The sequence below is a fragment of the Papaver somniferum genome, chromosome 6 (assembly GCF_003573695.1).
Source record: "Papaver somniferum cultivar HN1 chromosome 6, ASM357369v1, whole genome shotgun sequence".
Classification (NCBI taxonomy): Eukaryota; Viridiplantae; Streptophyta; class Magnoliopsida; order Ranunculales; family Papaveraceae; genus Papaver; species Papaver somniferum.
In genome coordinates this window covers 115,473,014-115,486,083 of record NC_039363.1, presented here as the reverse complement: position 1 = coordinate 115,486,083, position 13,070 = coordinate 115,473,014, and the positions used below count along the sequence as shown (strand labels likewise).

The window sequence follows — 13,070 nt, the reverse complement described above, 5'->3', positions numbered from 1 at the left end:
CTCGTATGTATCTGGTAAAGGAAGAGGACCCTCATGAGTTCGTATTTGATGCAAACCCTAGATTTCTCAGTTGGGTATGCGAGTAGGTGAAAACCCTAAGTAAAATTCGTAAGGAAGTCCTTCCTTGCGAGATCTTCATTCCGGAGGTTGTAGAAACTTCGTTTGACGTCCGATTTTATTGGTTGACCCCAACTATCGAACAGAAAATACATTTCTTTCATCTATTAGAGAAAAATTAGGATCTATAGATTTTTTTTCCAGGTGATAAGTCCACGTGAAGTTCAACTCAGAATCATAGGGCTTTACAACAGGAATATGTTCTAGTTTATTGATCATATCTCTTAGATTGTATTTCGGAATGTCTCACCTTTTGACATGCGATAGAAGGGATATAGAAGTGCATTTTTTGTTGGGGGCAGTTTCAAATTCTCTACCAATTTTTCCAGCTCGTTGGCTTAGATGGATGAAGTGTGACCCACGTCTGAATAGAGTAGAAACTATAAACTCTTCTTCAAATTGATTGCAAACCTTAATTTGTCCCATGCGTGGATCCAGAGCATATGGAGGATTAAAACAGGTATTTTCTTTGGTACATCCATCTGTTTGTGAAAACCTTTCGAAGGGGTTTGAAAAAGCCCAGCTTGCTTGATCATGACAGAAAACCTAAATTTGGCATGATGGGTGAGTTCTTCTCTGAATGCGACGAAACCTGATTTTGAATCATCTCATGTTAGTCTTGTGAAAGTATTTTAGAGTCTCTATCGTGGGATTGATTTCCAGTCCACAGAGGATAGTATCTTGCAAGTCTTTATATGGTCGCAAGGGTTGTATCACGTTGTCATAGAAGAAAAATATTGTGGTAGAGGCTCAGTTTAGAGAAATTATTCATCCTCATGTAGCTTAAGTGAGAAGTATCTGACTTGGGACATTCTGAATTCTACCAATTTTTTACGTGTTCCGGATTCTTCATATCGAAGGCATAAGTGATGTTTGTCACCTAGGAGTTGGATGTTTGGGACGTCTCATGTTAGTTATACAGAATTACAGATGTACGATACACAGTTCTTCGTCAGCCCCCAGTTTGTTATATGAATAGGATTTTTTATCGACCATAGATGCTTGATGGTCCAAGCAAGACCTCTGTATTTGTCGAGATTGAGTTTTGAGACAAAATCGCAGTTCTGTCTCTGCTATGTATCTCGACAAGGACTCATGTAAAATTCTGTTGCAAATTATCAGCTGAGATCTATTCTTTTGGATATGGTCAACCAAACTTCAAAATAGCAGACTCTTCTAGGACTGGGAAGATGTATCTTGTCCTTCTATCATCATGTATGACACATGTGGCAGCTTGTTGAGCCAGTTTTTTCGACAGAAGAGACTTTGGCCGAGGGAACCCCTAGTAGACGTCAGGATGAGTAGCATGTGGCCTGGAGCAATGATCTCGGAAGCTTTCCTTCTTTACTTCAGTGACAGTAGTTGGTTGTGGTTGTATGTCAAATAATGGAGTTTTATCTGAATTGTTGGCCTCACGAGTATCACTGCGGATTTCTTTTCCATTAATAGGTTCGGGTGTGAAAATATTCTCCTTCTCCTTCTTGGTGAACTGAGATCTCATCGGTAAATAAAACTGTATAGTCGTTGGTGTAGCTGAGTTGGAGACTCATCGGGACTTGGTCGTACAATTGCTAGGGATCCTCTTCTTTCTGCAAGACGGATGTTGAGATAGCATATCAACCAATGGATTTTCATAATCGGATAAGTATGAGCTTTGTCCGAGCAGCGTCTTGGAAGATAGTATCATCTTATACTTTTTCACGTTCTGGTCATGATCCTTTAAATCAAGAAGAACGACAAGATGTATCTTGGCTGGCGGTTTATGACCCAATGCAACTCTGCAGCGCTTTTGACTAGGTCGCAAACGTTTTGGAGCCTTTCCAAGTTTTCGCTAAGTTTATCCTGCAGACGATGAAAAGAAAAATCAGACGGAAAAAGAACTAGGTCAATCGAATACAGAATGAAAGACTTATAAGTAAAATAGTAAAGTGAAGTAAACTTCCCGAGTCCCCTGTGATCAGCTTGAGGGCCCTTGGCCTAAACGAAGTTTGGAGAGAATATTCGTCAGAATCTCCAAGTTTAGAGCGTCGTCTAGTACTTGAGACTGATAAGTCGACTGGATGGTTGCTCATTTTCTCTGTCGTGTTCGTAACAAACTTCATCTTCTCCGGTGAGGTCGATTGCAGAAAGAATGGATCTTGTATGTGCTATTCTCAACAGGTTTAGTACTCCTTCTTTAATAAATAGGTACTCGATCTAGATTTGTATGATATATCCCTACTGGTAACTGTAAAGGCATTTTCAGATAAGTATGGATATCAATCTGAGATTTTGCAAGATTTTGTTGAGTCCCCAGGAGCTTGCCTTTGTCCTTACCCAACGTTTTCAAGGATTAGTAGTAGATTTTCATGGTAATAGTTTACTTGCGCGTTTCTGGGAGAGATCCAGTTGATCAAGGAAGCACTAACCAATTCACTAAGGTCAAACACTCACCTGAGAGAGAAACATGCTGGTAAGAATAACTCTCGGTTAAATTTGTAATGTATTTGCAGAGACTGAATCAATGGAACATTTTTGTGTCCGAATTGGTGGAATCGACTTCCTTCCTAATAACGACCTTGAGATCTTAACTGCGTGAACAACCTCCCACTTTGGTCGCCAAAATGTAGTTACCGAAAATTGGTGAAAGGCTAAAGTTGGATTCTAGGGTTTCTGAAAGTGAGTTATGGGAGGTTGAGCACGAACAATATCTGCCTAAACCGTTCACAGTTTCCATTTAAAGGTTGTTTCAGTCATAGAGAATAGGTTAGGGCTGGTCTTAGGGAGGAAAACAGATGAAGAGAGAGATCATAGAATTCTAGAGTTTGAAGAAGAATTGCTCTGAGAGGTTATGAGAAAGTTATCGGCCAGCTTAGAGAAATAAAAGACTTATTTATAGCTAAATTATCTAATATCAAGTCGGTGAAGATAGGGATTGCTTGTCGTGCGGATCACTTCTCCCGTCTCTTCAGGAATAGATAGAGATAAACTAGATTGAGTTTATCTCATTATTCCACCGCCTTTACTCTCTTCTGTGGTGAGAAATAGGTCGGGTATTTCTCACACGTGTCTTAGACCTCCATACCAAATCCCTAATTGATATCCCCCCATTTATGTGAAGCTGGGTCATCCTTTGTGATGATATGTCGAGAGAGAGAAATATCCTCTTTAACCGAGTTGGCCAAGATAAAGAGATATTCTCTGATTTATGAGAATAACTAGGATGAGTCACGTGAAAAGGCATGGAATGCCTCAGAAATTGTGTGCAGAGTGTGAGAGGAGCTGAGGTTGAGCTTTGATTCGCAATGGTCGGTAACATATGTCACATGGAAAACGTATTATTGCTTGTGGGCCCCTTTGTTGAGAATGCAAAGTTCAAGGGAGCTTATCCATGTTTTTGGATAGACATATACATTACAGGCCTAATTTACTAGATGTGAGTGTGTTTGAGACGCTGAGAAATAGGCTTGGGTCCTAGGTGAGGCGTGTGCCTGAGTTATATTCCTGTATAAAACTCTTCAGATGAGATGGCTTAATTCGAATGAGGCCACATGAGGTTTGGATGACGCAGCTGAAGCTGTCTGAGGTTTAGCCGACACGATTGAGGTTGTCAGAGATTTAGCCGACGCGACTGAGACTGTTAGGGGTTTAGCCGACGCGACTGATCCACTTTTATATCCGTCGGATGTCTTTAGATGGGATGAAACTAGGATGCTCGGATGCAATGTTTGTCTCGTAATATGTTATCCATCCGTCCAAACTCAAAAACCCCTTCTTTTTGGTATTATAGATATATGTTGTATGGTATAAATTATGCAATACGCAGATGAATTTGTGAAACAAATGTAATTCGGTAGACAGAACAACATTAGAGCAACAGATTTGAGTACGTTATTGTTGTGCTTGAGAACGTTTTTGTTTGAACCTCCTCAGTTTCTTGTAAGGTTTTTTGGGCTTCATGGTTTCCTTTATTTCTCCTTTGCTTTTTCCCCTTTTGTCTGGTGGCGTAGCTTTGTTATTGGTTGAACATTCATCATAATATTTTAAGATCCTGTTTATTCCACGTTTGTTAGAATTCTAAAAGAATTGCATGCATCGGTTCCTATAAAATTTCCAGACTACATCGTCGTCATTCGTCACAAGTAAATGGGGTTGGAATATAAAGATGGCATGAACTGAAAACAATAAAATTATAATAAACGTTGACATTGGGGGTTCCAAAACAAGCGTTTCGGACCAGAAACTTAATCCGGCACCTTAACCAAACTCGGCCATCTCAACACTGACAAATAAACAATTCAATAGAAAAGTAGTTTTTTTACACTAATACATGCAAACACACAACTTGTTGAAAACAAATATCTTATCCTTTACATTGCATATTTAGTTGCACAATTAATGGACTGCATTTATCATTTATATCTGTGCACATTCCGTATATGTATAGAAATACTGTTTGTTGTTGAATAACATGAAGCCATGTTGCTTGTTTTTCCTATTGTGGTGTGTTATTAAACATATAGATGGAAGTACAGCTGCAGACATAGAGAGTGAGAGATAACCGAAATGTAGAAATATAAGTTCATAAAATTAGGTCATACAGGTGTCCATGATCAATGTATGCACCTATAATTGGCAGTTGCGTCTTCTAGGGGAAACCCACTTGTATAACATAGCAGATGCTCTGGTTAATGCAAAGAATGGAAAGAGGATTGCAAACCCTCTGGAACAGAGAACATGCATGTTTCCCTCTGGTACTTTGGTCTATAAACACACGCAGAAACCTTTTCTAACTTGCAACCACAATAGCGAAACCACTTACTATCCTCATTTTCTCCCACCGATTTTTACACGTACCAACAAGTGTCGTCGTGTGATTATCTTTACAGTGTGTAAATTCAGACATGAGGACTGTTTTGCAATCGTCCTTTCACCTAAGAAGTAAGTACTGCACTTCATTGGACTGCATTGCAATTTATAGTTTGTCCCTTCGTCCAATATCATGAACAAAATGTCTGAAATCTCTATCGTTTTTTTTTTTTGACACTCTTCAATGAGGGAGAAGAAGATGGGTTTGCAGTCCTTTTAGGCCTTTAATGAACAAAAATGCAAGCCCATTCAATAAAATTTCTCTTTCTCACATTTATTACATAGCATATTAGCATGAGTAATAAAATTGATAGTAGTGACAATCAGTCAAATCGCAGCCTGAATGAAGATTAAAACAAACTGAGGAACTTGTAAAATGAATATAAAATGACTAAATGATGGAACCACATATTTTTGGAACAATGGATTAAGTAGTAGAGGTAGCTATTAGCATAAGCCATTGTCACAGAGAAAGCTGTTGAGGTATTTCTTGATGATGGGTCCGAAAAGTAGTTCGTAGGCTCTTTGTGTGGGATGGTAACTGTCCCAAAATACATATTTGGAGACATCGTCACAAGTAAATGGGTTCAGCTCGTTACATAAGAACGTTGATTCTATCGTTCCTGTTCCACAGCATCCTCTCGTTACCTCTTCAAAACCTAATAACAACATTGAACACAAATCATGAAGGATTTTCTGCATTGTGGCAAGCCAAAAGTACAGATTTATTAAGCCTGCCCAAGCACAAGCGATTATATTGAGTGTAAGAGACTCACAAGGGTACTTACCGTATTTTTCAGGATGTTCGACAATGTATTGGAGAGGATTATAGATATCAACATATATAGCTCTCCCATGTATTTGTCAAGTGCTGAAGTCAGCTTTGAGTTGAAAAGCTGAGCAGCTTCGTTGTAGTTCTCTACACAATTTCTCGCTTTGCCTCCTGCTAATGTTCTCTGGGATGGCAGGCATCCTATTGGCGGTGTGCCGAGTACTCCAATTCTCCTTGCTCCCAAATCGTACAGTTCCTACAGTAACCGGTTATTTCAGTTTCATTTCTGCCTGATATCTGGCATGTTCGCTAACCTTTAAAGAGACATAGTAGAAGTGCAGAACTACCAAACTATCTGACATGAAGACACATACGTGCTTTATCGGGTACAGACTCTTGGCCGAACATTATAGAGACCCTAATGACACTTGTTAGAATGTAACCAAATTAGAGGCATAGTCCAATTTGTTGTTTAAGCATACATAAAATACATGTACATTTTTATCAAAACTAGAGGCTATTATCCAGAAAAAAAATTCAAGAGAAGATAATAGTACCTGAATAAAACTGGAGGCTCCTTGTACCATAAGATCAGTATAGGCTGGGATATCGTAATTATTTCTTAATTTTGAACCAAAATAAGTATTAGCAAGGTCATCACTTCCTGCAACAATTAGGTACACACTCCCTGATAAAATACTCTTAGCTTTCTCTTCTCCTCCAATGGCTGTGACTTTAGCTAAGTATGCTTTGAACATATCCATTTGTTTGTCCATGCTTATAGCCGTCTATGTTTAGTTATTGAACAAATAAACACAATCAATAGGAGCATATACAAAATCAATCATTTTTTAACCAAACTATAAAAAGTGGAGATATATACCGCGAGTTTAGAGGTAAGTGGATCATATCCGGCGGCACCGGATGCAAAGCTTACACCCGCAAGGAGATCATTTGGTCCCAAAGAAGGGTCGTTATAAGCTGGTAAAAGTTCCTTAATTCCCAATGCTTCAACTGTAAAAAATAATGATAATTATAGTACAAATGAACCATGCTTGTTAAGATAATACTCTAAATTTTATGGTCCCCTACGTACAGAAGAAAAATATCATAACTTAAATGAGCAGGTAAAATCCTAAAGCATGGTTTGTAAAAATGCACAAAAAGATGCAACTCTAGAGCAAAACAGTGCCTTATTGCGTAAATCAGTTATTATGCCTTATCCTGACAGTTTGATTGTATTACGTTGCAGAAATGTTCACCTGTATTTATCATCTGTGTGCAATACATACATAGAACTATAGAAACTTCAACGTAAAATGTACCTATCAAGTCAGTAGGGATTTTGCCATTGCTAAATCTTCCACTTGGGTTCCCACCCTCGAAATCTCTTCCATAAGGCAGGTAGTTACTCTTAGCGAGCGTAAGCATGTTGTTGTTATTCCCCGGATCAACTATCGAGTCTCCGAACACAAGAATCGCTGGAATTTTAATATTCGGAGGTAACTTAATAACTGGAATGGATTCGATCAGCTGAACTAGAGTGCAGATAGAAAATACAGTAAGAAAAATACTAGTTGTTGAAGCAAATGAAACCATCTTGTTTACAGTGTAGTTGTCTGTCAAGCATATAAATGGAAATAGAACCAAAGAGCTAGAGAGAGTGCGAAGACTGTGAGACATAGCAGAAAAGTATGGAAAGGTGATCAGATTATATAGGCGTCAAACATTAATGTATGCACCTATAAGACAATATTATGGTTTTGAGTAATGAATGTTGCTGGATCTATTTATAAAGGTAGAGTTTGTACTACTAACTGCCTTCTCTTTCACGTGTCATTTTTGCAAAATTTACACATAGGAAATGGTATTTTTTGTCAAAGTTTTTCCATACCGTCTTAATAAGAAAAGTCATTTATATTAATTAAATGTAATTTGTGTTTCTTTCAAAAATTGAACTCAAATTATGTCGAAAGATAATAAATGTAAGGATTGTTTAGCAAAGCATGCTGAAACGAATAGGGTGTCTAGAGATTAGATAAATGTTCTTCCATTGTGTTTGCATTGGATTTTATTGGATCATAACAAGTTTGTAACTGCGTCATAAGGATTGTAAAAAGAAGCATGTACACTTCCTTCCTTGATATGATATACTTAGAATTCTTTTTGACACAAAATGAAATAGAAGAAATTGTATTACTTGGAAATTTTGCAGAAAATTGTCAAATGACAAGTAGTAATAGACAAGAAGATTAACTAATGCTTCAGCGGGAAAAAAAAAAAGAAAAAGAAGAAGAAAGAAGATTAACTAAATAGGAGATAGTATTCTGTAGTTGAAATACAATTGAATGGTAGGCGAGCGTGTGCAATCAGTTTAGCAACTAAACATTAACAACTACGTGAAACAGAGATCAAGCATTTAAATGAAGGTGGGAAATGAACTACAGTCATCTCTCTTATAGGAAAAGCTAAAAGCTAAAATTGATTTTGATTTGACTTATGATAAAAAAAGTGAGAAATGATCACAAAAATGTACAGTACTTGTCTTTTTACTTGATAAAAATCATTTTTTATAAGGGAGGAAATTCCATGGTGAAATCTAATCTTACATGGAGGACACCAACTCAATGGTCCAAAAGTCAGCTCTGCTAGCAATGGTACCTATTTGATAAAAATATCTTAACATATTTCTGCCTTGGTACTAATATTTGGGAAACACAAGAACAAATGTTTTCAACAAATTTAAAACATACTCTAGCAATAGCAAGGTATATTTATTAGAGCACTTTTAATTGGTAAAAAATTCATCCACAAGTCTATACCAAATTTGCTACTGTGGAAAATAAAACACTCCACGAATCAATAAGGTATAGTAGGTATCCCTTAATTTTTGAAGAGGTCAATGTGGAGTATCAATATGGACAACGAATGATCGGATAAGATATAAGATCATCCAATGTCTTGGTAGAATTTTTTTTAATTTATTTTTTTCTCTTTGTACGGTCACTCAATGACCGGATATAACAACTTTTTAATTTTATTTTATTATTTGAAAACAAATGCGGATATATTTTGACCGGATGATAATCTTTTTTACCTTTTCTAATATATCTAAAATAAAAAAGATATCGTAGCTCCACATTTCTAGATATCTATTTAGATTTTCCATAGTGGAAAAAATGTTTAAATAATTGAGAAATTTTTTTGATGGGGCAAAATTTGAAAAGGGCATGGGAATCAATGAAAAACCGACATTTGTTACCCAAATTCTGACTGTTTTTAACTAATTTACGTTACCAAGGTCCAAGCTATAATCCCAAAATACCTTTTTCCTAACCGAAGCTTTACGTAAGAATAATAATGAACCTAAATTTAGGTCAAGCAAATCCACTGTAAAAGGGAAGAAACAGATAACGATATCAACAAAATTTGTTAATTCTAAGACTAATTAAACTCTCTTGATTAGTGGGAAAAGTTCTTAATCTAACAACTCTAAGGCTAATTAAATTTTGATGAGTAATCAATTTAATAGCTTATCTTACTTGATTTTGTAACGAACGGAACTATTTGATTTTGTTGGTTTACCGCTGTGACTCATAGACCGTCACAACATTATCCACCTTGATCATACATGTTACTTTTTCTGAAAAGAGATCTAATCTTGATGAAACCTTTTTTTTTTTTTTTTTTGAAACGAGATCAAACCTTTTTGGTATATTGGACATGGATAACCTTTGGAGTTCCAATTAGTTTTGTAGTTCTTTTTATAGACAATCACATCATTATCCACCTTGATCAAACCTTTTTGTTATCCATTATTAGCTCTCCACTCACCATGTGTCGTTCATCATCCATATTAAGTTAACATAAATTATACGAAGTGGAGAATAACTAACGGCTCATAAACACGAGACGGCTTGCTGTAAGATAATTACCTTAGTCATGAAAGTAATTAATGTTTTTTCCCTCAAAATAAGCCGTTAATAAGAGTATAACTTGCTAACTTAAATTAGTTAAAACTATCCAAATTTAGGAAACAGGTGTCGGTTTTTCATTGGCCCCCCATATGCACAAAAAGAATTCTCCTATTTATATGGATTATCCTTGAGATGTGGATGTTTATAGTTAGCAATTCGGGATTCGGCAAACGTACGGAACGTCAAACGTACGAGTATTATACGGTTTTGTAAAATTCAGATTCAGTCCAAAATTCGGTCAACGGGACGTGATTCGTTAGTAATTCGGAACAGCATACGTACGTGTATAATTCGATTTATAAATGTGAGTTCGGCTCTGAAAATTCGGTATCTATATATAACAAATAATTTGTATTTATAAGGTCATAAACCAATTTTTATGCATATGTGTGAGTTATTTAAAGAAAAAATAAACTTAATATGATGATATTAATAATATATACAACATTAGTTATCCAAGAGGACGTCGTATGGTGGTTTAGATGCTTGGTTAGTGAGTTTGAGATCTCTCTCACCTTCACCTTCAAATCTCTTCAGTCGTTTTTGTTTCATAAAAATTACAACACGTCTAATATTCGGTCGTGTATGCTCGGGAGGCAGTAAAGCCCAAAAAATGGGATCTTTGAAAAGTAAAAGCTAAAGAATTTATGGCGAATTAAGCGGACGTATCATTCGGGATACGTAAAATTCGTGAACGGTTCGCGAATAATCCGGGAATGCCCCATAATACGCGACTTGGGTTCGGAGTTGCAAGCGTACGCGAATAAGACGGTAAAATTCGTGATACGGAAAAATTCGCGAATGATTCGCGAATCATTCGCGAACTTACTAACTAGGTTATACATCCATACCATATGAATTTCTCTTAATCAAGTAGGAAGGAGTACTCAAATTCAAGCAGCTCTTGGTCGAATCGCTCAAGTCCAAATGAGATGTTTTAAAATGCCTCAAGAAAAATTAACAAAATTGAAGCTCTCCAAAGAAACAATCGGTGGAATAAAAAATCAATTAAAGGCTTATACTTCAAATCATACAAATCCATATCCTTATTAGAAAAATGGGGAGGCTTGGGGTTCAAAAATATTAAAGTCCTCAGTGAATCCATGTTAACCAAACTTGCATGGAGATCGATGCAAAAGGAAAGTATGGTTCAAGTTCTAAAATCAAGATACTAAAAAGATAGTAATCATCTACATGGTGAAATCAGCCATAAAAGCACTGGGATAATGATGTGACCTGGAATGGGTAAAAAGTTTCTGTATCTGACAAACTAGAAATGGCAAAATTGTTGAAGATTTTAAAGACAAATGGTTGAGGATACAACTCCTGAAGATATAAGACTGGGAACAAACTCCAATAATAATATAATATGAAAGTGGAAGAACTAATTGACTCTCACACCAAAAACTGGAATGGAAGCAAGACACATATCATCTTCAATCAAGATCATAAATAAAATATCCTTAACATTAGACCCGCCATCAATCATGAAGACAAAATCAGATGATCTCTTACTACTTATGGTAGTTTTACAGCCAACTCGATATATAAAGCTATTCTGAAATACAACACTATTCATTACAACCAGCTGGTACAAGAATTTGCTAGTAATTTGAGGAGCTTATCTATGGTTGTTTGAACTTGTGAGGCTGATAGTTGTTAAAAATGACTCTTAGAAACTAAGTGTGTGGTCTCTTAACCATTAATACCTTTTTTATTTATTTGAAACTCCTCCTTTAGCGTGAGCCACCCCTATTTTGCGGTTATAGCTCCATAATTCGAGAAAAAATGTATCATCCATTGCCATCTAGATGGTGTATAAATATTTGTGATCTTTCAATTTCAAAATTTTCAACTATTTTTGATGTTCTTGAGTCATATTTGTTGTTTCCATCATGGTTACACCACTATCAACGATTCCCCATGAGGTCTTGAGATATGAAGTATATCTTCATTTTGACGCACCTAAAATCGTAATTCTCTGCGAAAAATATTGGCACATCTACTGCTTGATTTAAACTGTTACTAGTCGACATGATAACAAGCGGAAGTTAACACCCAAATCAATCGACTAAGCTCTTATATCACTGTTAGTAATTTGAGGAGCTTCTTTGTTGATGTCTGAACTTGTGATCTGATAGTTGTTAGAAAGGATTCTCAGAAACTAAGTGTCTGGTCTCTCACTCTCTATCAAATTCACTTTTCTTATTTTTGATTCATACTCAAAATGAAACCTTACATGCCTATTTATATTTTATATCATCCGAACTTATAGTGGTTACAAGTTATACTATTTTCTCATTCTATACTTTTCTTAATATAATATATTCAAACCGCCTCACAATTATGGAGAGCTATTCTCTAGATTTTTCTTTGAACAACATACAAACTTATGATTTATCCAATTTAACCGATATTCACACATAAAATTCTACTAACTTCTTTAACTATTTTACAGTCCAGATTTACCTAGAAAATGCATTAACTCCAACAAAATCAAACCTTTGACTTAAAATCTGGCATCTTAAAAGTCCATACAAATGTCAGATGTTTATATATAAAATAATGCAACGATATTTTTCATGTAAATCAATGATTAACTAGATATGGTAGAATCCAAAACATAAACTGTGGAAGATGCAATAGTGAGGAGGAGATTATAACTCATATGTTGATTAAGTGTCATTTTCTAGAAAAAGTCCTGGAATTTAATTTCTTACGAGCTTGGTACTAAATCAGGCAAGTGCAAGATGTCAAAAAATGGATCAGAAGCTAGAGCAACCTAAATAATGATATATAATTTAACTATCCACAGAAAGTAAATCTTATAATGGTTTTCATGAGGTTCATATGGAATTTCAGATGTGAGCTATAATGATATCACTACACCAAATTCTGGGATCCGTAATAGGCAAAAGCCGTTACTTAAATGGGTTGTAACGGATTTCGCCTGTTGCAAAAGTGGGTATCAAAATTTTCGTACGGCTTCCGGCCGTTACGAATTTGTTTTGTAACGGCCCATACGAATTTGCACGTGGTAACAGTTATATCCGTTACTAATTATATTTGTAACATCACTTTCGTAACGCTGGCGAGCCATTACTACGTGGAATATTGAACAGCTTGGAGCCGTTACTACGTAGCATATTGTAACAGTTTTATGCCGTTACAAAAGTTTGTAACAGGAAAATATTACTGCAAGTCAACCTTGACTAAAGGCTGACCGGCAGTAATTTTTCCGCTGGAAATAAGCCAGAATTCTAAATTCAATACCCTGCATACACCTTTCAATACATTCATAACAACAACATATTCTTCAATCTAAGCAAAGTAACATTCATTCAATTCATAATCAC

The 13,070-nt window shown here is 36.0% G+C and overlaps 1 pseudogene; it reads right to left on the bottom strand.

The window, feature by feature from the left end:
- Nucleotides 1–5,213: 5,213 nt before the first annotated feature.
- On the bottom strand, nucleotides 5,214–7,486 carry LOC113288962 (annotated as a pseudogene).
- Nucleotides 7,487–13,070: the final 5,584 nt, after the last annotated feature.